Source organism: Octopus bimaculoides, chromosome 6 (genome assembly GCF_046866305.1).
Source record: "Octopus bimaculoides isolate indiv1 chromosome 6, ASM4686630v1, whole genome shotgun sequence".
NCBI lineage: Eukaryota > Metazoa > Mollusca > Cephalopoda > Octopoda > Octopodidae > Octopus > Octopus bimaculoides.
Genome location: NC_142933.1, coordinates 26133581 through 26151080, shown reverse-complemented (window position 1 = coordinate 26151080; position 17500 = coordinate 26133581). Strand labels below are relative to the sequence as shown.

At 37.9% G+C, this 17500-nt stretch overlaps 1 protein-coding gene across 3 annotated transcripts in view; it reads right to left on the bottom strand.

Annotated features, from left to right (window-relative positions):
- Window positions 1–17500, bottom strand: part of LOC106873676 (tubulin polyglutamylase TTLL5) — a 147637-nt gene that overhangs the window by 121524 nt on the left and 8613 nt on the right. For all 3 annotated transcript variants that reach the window (XM_014921137.3, XM_014921136.3, XM_014921135.3), the window contains one exon: window positions 5089–5132. The gene's annotated coding sequence lies outside the window, so the exon portion shown is untranslated. The remainder of the gene's footprint in view (window positions 1–5088; window positions 5133–17500) is intronic.

The following is a 17500-nucleotide window of genomic DNA, read 5'->3' as shown; positions in this document are numbered from 1 at the left end:
TTACACCAACCACAGTACTTGACTGGTATTTTTATTCCATCAGTCTTGAAAGGATGAAAGGCAAAGTTGACCTCAGTGGGATTTGAACCCAGAATTTAAGAACTGGAAGAAATGCTGCTAAGCATTTTGTTTGAGTTATCAATTCTCCCAGCTCACTGCCTTCGGATTGATTTAATCACCTGTTTGTGTCCATAAGATTTTTAGCCTTAAGGACGGTTAATTGACAGGTTATATAAAGTATGTAATAGTTTATTTTTATTTTTTATTTACTTTGTTTTAAGAGTATCCCAGAAATCAGGAACCAAATCAGAAATTTTTCAAAGCTATGATGAGATGACTGATTCAAATTTTCAATTTTTGCATATGCAGTAATATTCAGATTTAAATAGAGAACAATACGAATGAAAAATGAACAAAATTTAGCACAATACAATACATATTATTTCAAATTAAAAACAATTTTTATACAATTTATGATAACAATACTATCTGGGGTAATTATGAATTTTAATCGATACTTGTCCGACACCATGCACAAGAAAACGGAGAACACTTTTAAGTGATTGTTATCCAATTCAAATTTCAACAATACAAATCAAAATTAATACAGTTTATGGTAATTATGTAATTTAGGTTAATTAAGAATTTATCTTATTAATCTATCATCATGTGTAAGAACACAGAGAACACTTGTAAATGTTTGTTACTGCAGTCATTCTCTCTCCACATTAACTCCTTCGTTTATAATTTAGAAAAACATCTGGTTAGCACATCTTTGATTCCTTAATTTCTCTTTAGCCCTCTTCCAAAGCAATTGAATAGACTGACTATGGATAATGTCAACATGATCCACAAAATTTGTTTCATGTACACCCCATGTTATGAATGCATTTTCCATCACCTTTAACTTGGTCTTTACTGACACATGCATCCAATTCATCACAGGTCCCTATACAGGGAAATATCTTTTCTGTGCTGTGCTCCACTCCTCTGGATATCCATTGATGCAGACCCATCCTACCAACTGCATAAGAAAAACAGTTTCATCAATTCCAACCAATTTTATGCTTTCTATTACCATTCATACCACCAATTCCATTGAAATTGTCCTCAAACATTTCTGTGTTAAATTCTCCCCAGTCAGTAACTGCATATTAACTTATTTTCATCTTGAACAAAAATTGAGAATGTCCAATAATAGTTTTGAAAAACTTGGACCCAATTTAAGATGCATTAATTACTCTATAAGATAAGAGACATAGGACAATGTAGTTTTGAATACATTTTGTCTTAAAAAATTTATGGATTAATCACAGTTAGAACACTCTTAATCGTGCAGGGTTGACTTATTGAAATTTGAATAGGAATAAAGCTTGTACAAGACAGAAAAGCTGGCATGTGTTTGCCTCTTGATTAGAGAAAGAGAACCAATTGTGTCATCAACTTGTTGATCAAATTTGGGGAGGAAGAGGGGGGGGGGGGGGGGTAAATGAAATGTATAATTTTTCTTTTTTGAACTGAGTTTTTTCTCATTGTTACTTAACCTGCCTGTAACGCTTTCACATGATTAGTTGAAGAGAAAGATGAAGAGCGAAAGAAAAAGGAGAGAAAAAGAAGGTAAGGTAAAGCAAGAGAGAAAGAGGGGAAAGTGGTGTATTAAGTTTATGAAATTGTGCATAAAGTATATAAAGTGCATTAAGTAATCATCATATTCCAATTTCCTTCACTTTTCAATAATTAGCAGATGAGCAACTATCTTTTGATACAGACACAACACGGGCTACACTATCAGGTTTTTTGGATAAAGTTTTCAGAAATAACCCAATAAGTTTACCATTAATTCCATGAAATATTCATGGGTCCTCCTAGTTAAAATCATTAAAAGATTAGCATGAAATAGTAAGTGCAACAATAAGTGGAGCTTTGAAATAACATGCATTATGATATTGTTACAATCCTTCAGAGCGTGTTTAAAGATTACAGAATTTGATTTTCTCATTTGCACTTACAAGTGTGTTCACACATACACACACACATATACAAAATCTCAGTAAAAATCAGAGACAATAGGCTTTGAATAAACCAGCGAAAAAAATTAAAAACGAAGAAGACAAAACATTGGTATATCATGTTCTTTCACAAGTGCCCCATACCCATTACCAAATCACTTAACTCTCAATAGTTCAAATGACCTAGAAGTAAATAGATGTCACCAGATAATGTAGTACATTGTATTCTATTTCAAAACACATCCCACTTAGCTCTCAACAGTCCACCTAGCTGTATGTGAATACCACAGGATAATTCACTGTACTATCACTCATGGCCAATACACTTAGCTCTCACTAATCCAGGTCAACTAGCTGCACTAAAATATCCTTTTCTACTCTAGGCACAAGGCCTAAAATTTTGCGGGAGGGGGGGGGGGGCAATCGATTAAATCGACTCCAGTACACAACTGGTACTCAATTTATCGACCTCGAAAGGATGAAAGGCACAGTCGACCTTGGTGGAATTTGAACTCAGAATGTAAAGACAGACGAAAAACCACGAAGCATTTCACCTGGCATGCTAACGCTTCTGCTAGCTCGCCACCTTGCTGCAGTTAAATATCACAAAATGGAACATAGTTTCCTATAGTACAAAGAAGAAGCAACCCTGGAAAGCTGGTCTGTATTTGCCTTTTAGTTGGAGAAAGAAAACAAAATCCTAATGGTAATCGTTAGCAACTTCTCCACAAAAGTAAGATCACTTAAAAGAAATTAAGAATAAATTTTGCAGAAAATTACTAAGCACCATGCCTAAATTTGACCTTTGTGAGCAGGTATGTTGACAACTGTGGAGGCACAATGGCCGAGTGGTTAGGGCAGCGGACTTGCGGTCATAGGATCGCAGTTTCGATTCCCAGACCGGGCGTTGTGAGTGTTTATCGAGCAAAAACACCTAAAAGCTCCACGAGGCTCCGGCAGGGGATGGTGGCAAACCCTGCTGTACTCTTTCACCACAACTTTCTCTCACTCTTTCTTCCTGTTTCTGTTGTACCTGTATTTCAAAGGGCCAGCCTTGTCACACTGAATATCCCCGAGAACTACGTTAAGGGTACACGTGTCTGTGGAGTGCTCAGCCACTTGCACATTAATTCTACAAGCAGGCTGTTCCATTAATCGGATCAACTGGAACCCTCGACGTCGTAAGCGATGGAGTGCCAACGATAACAACAACATGTTGACAACTACACACAGATCTCATCCAAACGTTGTAAAATATTTGGAGATCAGTAAATCTATATTACTGAAGCACAAATAAATTTCCAGTATTAAGACATGGATCATCATCATCATCATCATCCTTTAATGTTTGTTTTCCATGTTGGCATGGATTGGATGGTTCAACAGGAGCTGGCTAGGCAGAAGACTACGCCAAGCTTCAGTGCCTGTTTTGGCATGGATAAATTTATATTATTTAAGCATAGGTAAATTTATGATGTAAAAGTGCATGGCTCAGTGGTTAGGGCATTGGGCTCACAATCATGAGGTAGTGAGTTCAATTCCTGGATCAGGTTGTGTGCTGTGTTCTTGAGCAAGACACTTTATTTCATGGTGCTTCAGTTCACTCGGCTGTAGAAATGAGTAGCGATATCATTGGTGCCAAGCTGTATCAGTCTTTACCTTTCACTTAGATAACATTGGTGGCATGGACAGGGGAGGCTGGTATGCATGTGCAACCGCTGGTCTTCCATAATCAACCTTGCCCAGACTTGTGCTTCAGAGGGTGACTTCCTAAGTGCAATCCCATGGTCATTCATGACTGAATAGGGACTTTACTCTTTAAATTTATGATATTTATATCATCATCATCATCATCGTTTAACATCCGCTTTCCATGCTGGTATGGGTTGGACGGTTTGACTGGGGACTGGTGAGCCAGATGGCTGCACCAGGTTCCAATCTAATTTGGCAGAGTTTCTACAGCTGGATGCTCTTCCTAATGCCAACCACTCTGAGAGTATAGTGGGTGCTTTTATGTGCCATCGGCACAAGGGCCAGTCAGGTGGTACTGGCAACGGCCAAGCTCAAATGGTGTTTTTATGTGTCACCTGCACAGGAGCCAGTCCAGCGGCACTGGCAACTCCCTCACTCAAATGTTGTTTTCCATGTACTACCAGCACAAGTGCCAGTAAGGCGACGCTAGTAACGATCATGCTGTATAAATAAATTTTAAATATTTGACCATGGATATCATTATCATTGTGTTAACATCTACTTTTCTATGCTTACAAGGGTCAAATAAAATTATCTACGGCTGGATGCCCTTTCTGTTGCCAACACTAGCTTGTTCCCAAGCATGGTAATATTTTACCATGAACAGATGTTTTCACTGAAGTCTGGAAATGATGGACATGTGTTGTATGACAGTGATGCTCATTTATAAGTATCACATAATATTAAGACAAAGTGACTCAAACTCACACACCATTCATGGAAAATAGACATATGTATATATATATATATATATATATATATATATATATATATATATATATATATATATCATAATTAATAAGTTTAAGGGTAGCAAAAAAAAATTTAGAAATTCAATTTACTACCGGTGGTCTAGCGAGAAAAAAATTAGTCAACAGACTATATATTATTCATTTAAAATACAGTGTATATTTAATACACATCAGAGATGCCTATAATAAGACATCTATGCACACTCACACCCATATACACACAAACACACACGTGACAGGCTTTTTTCAGGTTCTGTCCACTAAATCCAAATCCACTCACAAGCCTTTGATCAGCTCAGGGCTATAGTAGAAAACATCTGTCCAAGGTGTCATGCAGTTGGACTGAGCTTGATCCCATGTGATTGGGAAACAAACTGCTTAGTCACACGTTTAAATTATACTGCACTTTACAACAACAGCAGATTGTTATAATCTAAATGTCATCTTAATCCTCTTTGCTTCATCTGTCTTAGCTTTATCAGAAAGCAGTTTGCTGAAAAATGTATACAACTAGAAATATTTAAATAACAAGTTCCAAATTCAGAGTTAGAAGAAAAAAATGTATTCTCTCTTACCTTGGATATTTAGTCCATTCTCTTAAGTCCTTGTCAACAGACTCCTAGAAGAAATAATGAAGATAATAATGATAATAATAACAACAACAACAACAACAACAACAACAACAACAACAACAACAACAACAACAACAATAATAATAATAATAATAATAACAACAATAATAATAATAATAACAACAACAATAACAAGAGCACTCAGAGAGCACAAACCTCTGCCAAAGCAACACCAATTTCCTCTCAACAATTAGCTGGAGATGATATTTAAAATGAGAATATCTGAAATAAACTCGACTGCTCTCACAAACAAGAATACTAAAAATGAACTCGACCACTCTCTAAAAATTAAGCAAATAAACACGAAAAATAATCCAGAATCCTTGTCTGGTACCAGATTGATCCCAAAATCTAATCAGTTTGTGTCAGTCATGAGACCAAACATCCCTGAAAGTTTCTTCCGAATCTATCCAGAGGTTCTTGAGATATCTTGACCACGGACAAACAAACATGACTGAAAACAACACCTCCACCTTTGCTAAGGCAGTGGTAATAACGATCCTTTCTACAAGGCCTGAAATTTGGTGGAGGGGATTAGTTGATTACATTGACCCCCAGTACTTGATTGGCACTTATTCTATCGAACCCGAAAGGAGGAAAGGTAAAGTTGACCATGGCAGAATTTGAACTCAGAACGTAAAGACAGCTGAAATGCCACTAAGCATTTTGCCCAGTATTGCTAATGATTCTGCCAGCTTGCTGCCTTAATAATCTCGTAATATAATAATGAGCGTAGTGTTACCAGGCTCCAATCTAAATTTGGCAGAGTTTCTACAGTTAGGAAGGGCATCCAGCTGTAGAAACTCTGCCAAATTTAGATTGGAGCCTGGTGTTGCCATCCGGTTTCACCAGTCCTCAGTCAAATCGTCCAACCCATGCTAGCATGGAAAGCGGACGTTAAACGATGATGATGATGATGATATATATATATATATATATATATATATATATATATATATATATATATATATATATAAATATATATACAATTAAACTTTGGGAGAGGCATTATGCCGGTAATAAACACACGCACTGGTTCAGTCCTTTATTAATTTATAAACAGTATATAGTTTTTTTGTTAAATAATTTCATTGCACTCTTGCAATCTCTTCAGTAACTTGTCTCTACTGTTTATAAATTAATAAAGGACTGAACCAGTGCGTGTGTTTATTACTGGCATAATGCCTCTCCCAAGGTTTAATTGTATTTCTTTCAACACACATATCCACATCAAGAATCTTGCACACAAAATAAACATACGAAATATAAATATATATATATTTGTCCAAAATCACAGAGCAGGAGGAAGAGTAGCGTAAGTGAAGGGAGAGGAGAGAAAATAGTAATTCAGTGAAGGAGAAGTAGTGAGAGAAAGTAATAGCAATGAGAGAAAGGAAGAGGCAAAAAAGCATATCGTGTATCTTCTGTTTTTCTCTGTTGCAACATATGAATGAGAAAGGAAGGGGTGATAGATGAATAATGAAGGAAAGGATGAAAAAAGTCAGAATTTCAACTTTGTGTGAGTATATGTCTCTGTATCTAAAAGGGAGGTATGTCAATGTTTGTGTGTGTGTGTGTGTGTGCAATGGAAATGGGATGGTGAACATTCAACGCTGAAAAGAAAAATCAAACAGTGTTTCAACTCTGAGTATATGCGTGTGCGTGTACAAGGGAAGTATGCGAATGTTTGTATGTGTGATTATTATGTACTTTATTTTGTACCTTATTTATATATAAAATACTACAATTAACCATAATTTCTGACGGCACAGGGTCAGCTAGTAGTAATAATGATAATCCTTTCAACTAAAGGCACCAGGCCTGAAATTTGCAGGGAGGGAGTAAGTCAATTACATCAACCCTAGTACTCAACTGGTACTTAATTTATTGACCCTGAAAGGATAAAACGTAAAGTTGACCTCAGAGGAATTTGAACTCAGAAAGTAAAGACATACAAAATGTAGCTAAGTATCTTACCCAGTGAGCTAACAATTCTGTCAGTTCACTGCCTTAATAATAATAATAATAATAATAATAATAATAATAATAATAATAATCATCGTTTAATGTCCGCTTTCCATGCTAGCATGGATTGGACGATTTGACTCAGGACTGGCAAACAAGAGGGCTGCATCAGGCTCCAATCGGATTTGGCAGAGTTTCTACAGCTGGATGCTCTTCCTAATGGCAACCACTCTGAGAGTGTAGTGAGTGCTTTTACGTGCCACTGGCATGAGGGTCAGTCAGGCGGTATTGGCAACGGCCACGCTTAAATGGTGTTTTTTACATGCCACCTGCACAGGAGCCAGTCCAGCGGCACTGGCAATGACCTTGCTCAAATGCTTTTTCATGTGCCACCGGCACAGGTGCCAGCAGGGCGACGCTGGTAACGGATTTTCGAGCGAGATCATTGCCAGTGCCCCTGGACTGGCTTGTGCGGGTGGCACATAAAAGACACCATTTCGAGCGTGGCCGTTTTCGTGAGGGTGACACGTAAAAGCACCTACTACACTCTCTGAGTGGTTGGCGTTAGGAAAGGCATCCAGCTGTAGAAACTCTGCCAAATCGGATTGGAGCCTGGTGTAGCCATCTGGTTTCACCAGTCCTCAGTCAAATCGTCCAACCCATGCTAGCATGGAAAGCGGACGTTAAACAACGACAACGAATAGTAGTAGTAGTAGTAGTTTAAAATTTTGGTAAAAGGCCAGCAATTTGGGGATTGATTACATTGACCTCAGTACTCAACTGGTACACTGAGAAGATGAAAGGTATTGTTCATAGCTTCTGTGAAGAGTTTTTGGGGTTACAGAAGCAAGTGAGGGCCTACAGTCTGTGTATAGTTGACAAATAGCATCTCATATAGGAGCCACATGTAAATAAAGCTGTCCATTAGCATTTCCTGTTTGTTTGCAATGGTGAAACGTTAAGTCATTGTTGACCTTACTAAGTTTATCAAAAGTACACAAACTGCCATTATGTGAAAACTTCTCTTTTGCCACATTGCCTTAAAATAAACTCATCCATTCTGAAGGACCAACTTGAGAAATTTAAATAGCTATGCGTTAATGACTTGAACTGAAATTGCCAGTGCTGTAGGTTAATAAGAACTAAAGTTGTCAGTTTTAAGTTGATAATTATTTATTTATTTATTTATGTGTTTCAGCCAAGTGGCTGCGGTCATGCTGGTGCACCAATTAATTTATCTTTGATTTATTAATTAAGTTGGTGGATAATTAACTTAATTATTGGTGGTTTAACAATGAGTTGGTAAGTGATGAATTGGTACAATACCAATATTTTTTAAGCAATTAAATACTTTATTTATTTTATTTTATTTTATTTTATTTTATTTTTTTTGTTATTTTGAATAAAAGAATTTTTCAATTTCAGGAACAGTGTTATGCATGGTGGTTGGATAGAGACAAAGTGCCAAAACACAATCCAAAAAAGAATCTTCCACCAAAAGAAGCTAATGGTATCTGTTTGATGATCTAGCACTGGTGTCATCCACTACAGCTTCATGAGACCTGGTAAGTCAGTTACAACAGATGTATACATCAACCAATTGAATGAAATGATGAGTGAACTTGCAATTAAACAACTGAGATTGGTCAATAGAAGCAGGCCGATTCTCTTGCAAGACAATGCTTGACCACATGTTGCACAAAGAATGCTACTCAAGTTACAGGAACTGAACTTGGAAGTACTCTGTCATCCACCTTGTTCACCAGACCTTGCACAAGCTGACAATCATGTTTTCCAGGCATTAGGAAACTTTTTGCAAGGAAAAAACTTTCAATCTGAAGAAGATGCAAAAACAGCCTTTCCTGATTTCATCACCTCTTGCTCTCCAGAATTCTTCACTGCAGGCATAAATAAGCTACCAATAAAATGGCAAAACTGTGTCGATAATTTAGATGCATATTTTGATTAACTGCATGACTTTTTGTTGAGATAAAGTAAAATAAACTTTTATTTCAAAATCAGACATTTTATTCTTAATGACCTGATATTTCTCATGAACCACTGGAATTTAACACTTGAAGAAAAAACATGATTTGGGAGGTGATTCCAAAAGTCCAGGGGTTCTGAGACAGAAGGCCTGTACAAAGTGAATAGTATAGGGCCTGAGAAGTTAAATACAACAATGGGAAGAGGAGAGGTGTGTGAGTCAGGAATACCTGAATGAATGTAGCATGACCTCAGGCAACTCTGAGGAGCATAGGCCATCATAGAAGAGACAGAAAAAAAACAGAGAGAAGAAGCTCTACACCTCTATGCCAGAAGCTGGAGCCTGTCTCTGAATGTTTTTATGACAATAACTTGTGTAACTCTTTCCAATGCATAACCCTGAGCTGACCAATGCCCTGTGGGTGAATTTGGTAGATGGAAACTGTGTAGAAACTCATCACATATATATATATTTGTGTGTGTGTATTTGTACTCTCCACCACTAGACAACTGGTGTTGGTTTGTTTATGTCCCTGTAACCTAGCAGTTCAACAAAAGAAACCACTAGAGTAAGTATCAAACTTTAAACGGGAATAAGTACTGAGGTAGATTTGCTTGACTAAACCCTTGAAGGTAGTATCCTAGCATGATCACAGTCCAATGACTGAAACAAGTAAATGATGCATAACACACACACACACACACACACACACACACAAAGACATACACGTCAAACATAAGCCAGGTAAGGAACATCACCTCAGTTGCTTGACCTGCTAGATATAGCAGTCAAAGCTGCTTCAAATCATGCCTACCACCTTAAAACAAGGGAGAAGTCATTGGGTAATATAGTCTCTGCTATGCAAAAACATGCAATGATCATACGTAGAATGCATCTGACCAGACTGACCAAGGACTAAACAACCACAACACACACAAGTGTCTGAACTAAACTGAAACAGACTATTTTTTGTTGTTGTTGTTGTACCATAAAAAACAATAAATAAATAAAAATAATACAAAATGGAAAAGTAAAATGAAAAGTGAAAAATTATAGTTTGCAGCAAACAAGCCAGTGGAAACTAATCAATTGTAGCTAACGAACAGGTAGGAATGTAAGTCAGTGAGTGTGCCGCATGATTGCTTCTGGCAGATGAGAAGTGACATTTTATATGACCACAGAGAGAAAGACGAAACAGTTCTAACTTGCTTATTTTTGTTGTTGTTCTTTGTTTCTTTTAATGAGGAGCGGTGAGAGCTTAAAAATAAACCTTGTCCCTTCTCATAGTCTCTTCCTTATTCCATGACTTGTTAATCATATTAAATTCCTTGTATGTGTGTGTGTTGCATTGCAAAAAAATGTTAAGTATACATACATATGTAAGAGTTAAAATGTAGACATGAGAGGAAAAAGTACTCAATACATGTAATACAACTCATTTATATATTCAAAGTCAGAAGTTTCCCTCCATTGCTAATCTGAGTCTCTCATTTTCATTTCCCCCTCTAAATATATATATGCACACATAGACACAAACACAAACACACACACACACGTAAATATATAATCCTCCAATCCCGCTGTCCCCTACCCATCTCTCCTCCTTCCATGTGACCGGTGTCCGGCCAGTCATGATCTTTCTTTCTTGGCCTGACTGCAGACCGTCAACACGTCTCGTATCCATCTCCCATGTTCCTGCCTTTAGGCTTTTACTTCATACAGGCCAGCTCAATTTGAATCGTTCTCAGTGGAAAGACGCCTGTTGTTATTTCTTGATGTTGCATTCATAATTGTGTACCATGTTCTCCGGTTTTTTTTTGTTTGTTTCTTTCGTCTTTGTTGCTGTACACATTCACTAGCTTTCTTACAAAGGGGTCTAATGCTCTTAGCTTAAACTTTTTTGGGGACAACCAGATCGAACCATCTCAAGTGTAACTGTCCGAAATGGTCGTAACTTCTGGTACTTGACTGATGAAAGAAAGCCAAGAATGACCTGTCTTTTTTTGCCAGTCCTTCTAATTGTTGTTTCTCTTGTCTGCCTTTGTGTCATCCATCTGTCTGAACGTTTTAATGCCTTCTATTGCGTTTTTGTTCGATCTCTCTCTCTCTCTCTCTCTCTCTCTCTCTCTCTCTCTCTCTCTCTCTCTCTCTCTCTCTTTCTCTCTCTCTCTGGCGTTAGGAAGGGCATCCAGCTGTAGAAACTCTGCCAAATTAGATTGGAGCCTGGTGTTGCCATCCGGTTTCACCAGTCCTCAGTCAAATCGTCCAACCCATGCTAGCATGGAAAGCGGACGTTAAACGATGATGATGATGATATATATATATATACATACACATACATACATACATACATACATACATACATACAAACACATGCACACACACATGTAAATATATGCACATACATGTGCTCACACACACACACATGCATGTAAATGTACGTATGCTTGCTTGCATGTATTAGTAAACTGCAGATGGAAGTGCACAACACTTCATCATGAATAGGTGCTATGCTGTGCCTATTTTTTTTTTTTTTTTTTTGAGAAAAAAACATCAGAATCTATATGAAACACATGTAAAGAGTGGATGCTGTATAGCAATAAAACAGAACCAGCTTTTACTGAATTCAGCAGTATTGAAAGAAAAAAGTATAAGGCATTGAATATGCAATGCTAACATAGTTATCCTACAACAGTGGCTCTCAAAGTGGGTAGTATTGCCCTTCTGGGGGTGGTCGAAAGTTCTAAGGGTGGTGTTAAAGAAAAGTGGAGCGATAGTGGGGTAGTGATTCATGTAAAAAGTGGGGTGATAATGGGTAGCAATTCATGTAGAAACAACAAAATAATGGGTTCATTAGGTTAGGTTTTATTTGTGAAATATAGTTGCTTTGAATTTGCTTCAGAAAGAGGTCTTTGCTTGTGATTGTTAGCTGGGGTGGGGGCGCTAGGAATGTGGTCTGGGTATCAAGGAAGCGGCAGCCCAATAAAGTCTTGGAACCACTGCTCTACATCAATGATTCTCAACCATTTTTTACTTATAGACTGTCGATTCCTATTCTATTCTGGTGCCCCCGCCCCATAGCCATTTGATGTTTAAAAACTAGTTTTAGAGACACTTCTTTCAAAATTCCTATTTTGGTAATCACACATTCACTTGTATAAATTGGACAATGTAAAGCATTTGAGAAAGAAATTTAGCTGTTTCTTGCAATAAATACATTCTTTCATTCTTTTACATTTCATCCCTAATGCTGGGGTACCGTCACATCTGAAACAATATCTTTTCATGGACACTTCACATACTACTGTGAATCTCCACTTCACTATTTTGCTTGTGTGAACCCCAAAACTCTTATATGGACCCCTTGGAGTCATATGGATCCTGGTTGAGAATCACTGCCCCATACTCTCTGCTACACTTTTCCTATGTTCTTCATTTTGAAAATTCTACCACTGAAGTCATGATAGTAAGACTAAAAAGAGAGTAACAACTATTATTACTTTTACAATGGTGTAAATGCCACAGAGTAGCCTGATCTTGATACTTTGACCTAATAAAATATTTGTCAATCTTACAGCACTGTCCACCTTTGCTAAAAGCAATGAACCACTTCACTATACAATGCCTACATAGTTTTGCTATGGAGAGTTTTTCAAAGGGAGATTTTGTTAAGAAGGCAGAGTCTTGTTAAAGAAAATGTTAAGAAGTTGTAAATCATTGTAAGTTTGAAATATATATGAAAAGAATTGACAAAAACTGTACGTGGAATTGTTTGTATGACATATTTTCTGAAGTATGTATGTAAATATAGTTTATTTTTGCATTTATTTGTTTGTGGCAGTATGTATGTATGAGTGTATAATAGTATATATATATAAATATAGCAATATGAGTGTGCTGGAGAACAATGCATCAATGTGTGGTGGCTCTGTGTGTGTGTGTGTGTGTGCCAGTGTGTATGTGAGTGTGTGACAGCATGTGTGTGAAAGTGGATGAGGGCAACGTGTTTGTGTGTAACAGTGTGCACATGTGTGTGGGAGCATGTTTGTGTGTGTTTGGCAATGTGTGTGTGTTCACGTGTGTAGCAGGATGTGTGCATGTGAATAGTAGTGTGTGAGTGTGAATGTGAATGGGGGTGGGTGGAAGCAGTGCACACATGCATGTAATATTAGGAAGTTTGAACCAGTAACTCTGTAATCCCTAAACCAAGCCTAATAATTAGGACAGCCAGCGAACCAACAATAACAGCCATTATTTCAAACACTTCAATTTCAGAACAATGAGAAATAGTTTGGTGATAGTAGTGGTGGTGGTGGTGGTGGTTGATATTGCTGGTGTTGATGGTGTTCAAAAAAATGGTGGCAGTAGACATGGTAGTGATACGCCACTTCGGCCAATAACAGGATCCCATTTAGATTAGCAGCTAAGGGTAGATGCTCTCGCCTGGTCACATTCTCTAGCCTATACATGCATTTACATATTAACATATAATAATCACCATCATTAATACACTCATCTCACATTAGCACATTCCTAATCTTTCCTTGAAATACACCATTCTAAAATTCCTCATCTTCCTCCTGCATATTTTTGTTGTTTATTTTCCTTGGTTTTTTTGGGGGGGGGGTTTTCTACTCCAGCCTACAAAATTTCAAATTTCAATCTGAATTCTAAATGCATTGATCTTACAAGTTTAAGACAATTTCAAATATCAGTGGTGCATTTTATCCTCCTGAAGGCCAACATAGTCCTAAGGACCTGAGAGACCTGCATGGGGTGGATGTAGGTATCTTCAAAATAAAGCTGGACCACTTCCTGTCAAGTGTCCCAGATGAACCAACTTCGCGGCAGGAGGTGCAGATGAGGGCAGCTGCATCATGTTGTGTACAGATTGCAAACAAAAGTCTCACCTTTTACATATACAGTATTGTTTGCAGCCCTCCATGATAGCATATATGGGCTGTTCATTATTTGATAGACTGGGGTATTAATACTCTGCTTGGAAATAGGTGAGGGTTGGTGTCAGGAAGGACATCTGGCTGTAGAAAACTCTGCCTAAGCATAGTCTCACCTAACCCATGCAAGCATGGGAAAGTGGACATTAAAATGATGATGATGATTGCAGTATTCTCGCCTGAAGATATTCTAGTAAGGCATTCAAGCCATTACACTGTTATACCAATGATATAGATTAATTTCCCATCTTATGTACAAATCTTTCACTTATTTTATTTTATTTATTTTTTTTTTTTTGTGTTAATGTTTTTGTAATTAAAAATAAGATAAATGAAAATACATACAGTCTGGATGGAATTTAAAATACAGAACTCCAAAATAAACTCAAAGATAATTTTATTTCTATTTTCTTTTATTTTTATGATGATTTGCTATCGGAAAATTCATTTGATAAGATAAAACACCTGAACATTGTAGGTACAAAATGAAACATCTATAAGATAGACCACCAGATGCTAGCATAAACTGTAAATAAATGGCCTCAGATAATGGTGTATTAATAACAAGATTAAAATATTTGCAAGATCATAGATGCATAAAGGGAGATGTGATATCTTTAATGAGTTTGGCATAAGCATTTTATATGAGAGAAAGGTTCTTAAGGGAGGTTTTTCACACGCTACTTAGTAAATCCACTAAGTTTTGCTATTATATTTGATTTTAATTTTTTAAAGCTTTTTTTAGTTTTTAGTTTTCTTTTTAAATTAGGGAATGATCCAATAATAGAACTCCAAGATATAGTATGGTTTAGAATAACAAAATTGATATAAACTCATGCAGAGTTGATTTGGGAGTTAATTGAAGAATCTCTGATTGAAATTCTAGATGAAGACATGAATACAACCAGGATTTGTAAAATATTTATATCAGAGTACTACTATCACCTCTGAGTCAGTGCTTCAGCTATATACATACATACATACATCCTAGATTGCATAAAAAAGAGTGGGGGGGGGGGCACCTCACTAACTGGCAGGAGTTATTCCCTAACAAACTCCAACATTTGGACCACAGATGTTCTGTCTCATTCTTTAGCCTTCTCCACCACTACTACAATGCTCTCTGCTCCCCAGAGCTGGCTCATCTCATACCGCTTCCACTCAACTCTCCCATGCCACTCAGCTCTCTCATCTCATACCGCTTCCACTCAACTCTCCCATGTCACTCAGCTCTCTCATTCTCATTACTCATAATATATCTACACCCCAGGAACTGTCCTAACAACTATGCCCAGTCCTTACTCCCCAGACACTCCACCACTGGAATTTCCTTCCTACCCATATTTCCTTTTTTTTTTTTGTTTTTCTATAGCTGTCAACTTCCTTTTACTCTTTTCTTGTTTCAGTCATTACACTGTGCTCCCCCCCCCACCCCCACCTTGAAGGATTTTAGTTGAATGAATCAATTCCTGTACTTTGTATGTTTAAGCTTGGTACTTATTCTATCGGTCTCTTTTGCCGAACCACTAAGTTACACCAACACTCATTGTCAAATGGAGGGATACTAATAAGCTGGTGCTGGAACTCAATATACATGTGTTTTAGAACAATGTGCTGTGGAGGAGCAATGGCCCAGTGGTTAGGGCAGCGGACTTGCGGTCATAAGATTGCGGTTTCGATTCCCAGACCGGGCGTTGTGAGTGTTTATTGAGCGAAAACACCTAAAGCTCCAGGAGGCTCTGGCAGGGGATGGTGGCGAACCCTGCTGTACTCTTTCACCACAACTTACTCTTACTTCCTGTTTCTGTTGTGCCTGTAATTCAAAGGGTCAGCCTTGTCACACTGTGTCACGCTGAATATCCCCGAGAACTACGTTAAGGGTACACGTGTCTGTGGAGTGCTCAGCCAGTTGCACGTTAATTTCACGAGCGGGCTGTTCCGGTAATCGGATCAACTGGAACCCTTGACGTTGTAAGCGACGGAGTGCCAACAACAACAGAACAATGTGCCAGATAGGTAGAGAACAGTAATGAGGAATTAAAATGACAAGGGAATAAGAAATTGTGTCAAGAACTTCATCGCATAATTTTTATTCCCTTGTCATTTTAATTTTGGTTTATAGTGATGTTATATAGACTATTTCTTCATCTTGACACATTTCACTCAGTATTCTCTCCAGTCATCTTCAGGTGATATTCTTAAGTTAGACAAAGTGTAGGAGAAATAAACAGAAGGGTGGAAGCGACACAGAGGGATGATGGGTAGGAGTGTGAGAGACAGACAAGCATGGAATGGGAAAGGCCCGAGCTGTAGAAAAGGGTGTGGGGAAGCAAACAGACAAAAAATAAGGGTGACAGAAACAAACAGGCAGCAACATAGGAGAAAGACAGAGACAAGCAGAGGAGGGAGACAAAGAATAACTGTTTTAAGTGGAAAGGAAATAGCTGTGGTCAAAGTCATTGCCTACTGATGAAGTGGTGACATAGACTGACAATAGGCAAGAAATCACTAGCGATGCAGCACACACAGTATTGATGACGACGATGATGATGATGATGATGATAGAAGTGGTGGTGATGATGGTAGTGGTTGTGGATGTGATAGAGATGGTAGTGATGATAATGATGGTAGCTAGCAGTGGTGATGATGATGATGATGACGATGATGATAATGATGATGGTGGTGGTGGTGGTGACAATGATGATAACATTGGAAGCAGTGTAGTGATAATGATGGTGCGGAGTGGAGGTGGCGGTAGTAGTAATAATGATGGTGGTGGGGGTGATAGTGATAGTGATGGGACTGGTGGTGAGTGATGATGATGATGATGATGGCGACGATGATGATGGTTGTGGTTGTGGTGACGATGGAGTGGAAGCAGTGGTAGTAGTGGTGGTGGTGATGGTGGCGGTGTTGATGGTTGCGATAATAGTGATGTGAGGTGACTAATACGGTATGGTGCAATGGAATAAATACGAGTGTTTGTTGTTATGCGTCTGCGTCAAAATACCGTGTGCATGTGTGTATATGTGTGTATGCTATTATAGTAGTATCGCGTCACCGAACACTATGTTTTGAGATTTGCTTGTACTACACCCCTGGTTAAACCCTCCGGTTAAACTCCCCGACCCTCGGCTTCCTTTGACTGCTGTTAGGCCTCGCGTGATAAACAAGGCTAATTTTTATTATGGTTAGTTCCTTGTAATTATTAATGTTATTATGAGTTCAAATACCACCGAGGTCGACTTTCCCTTACATTCTTTCGGGGTCGATAAAATAAGTAGCAGTCGAGCATTGGGATCAATATAATCGATTGACCCCTCCCTTTAATACTGCTGGCCTTGTGCCAAAATTTGAAATCATCATCATCATCATCATTATTATTAGTATTATTATTTATTTATTTATTGTTACTCGATGTAAATCGCCACCATCATCCCATGTTTGT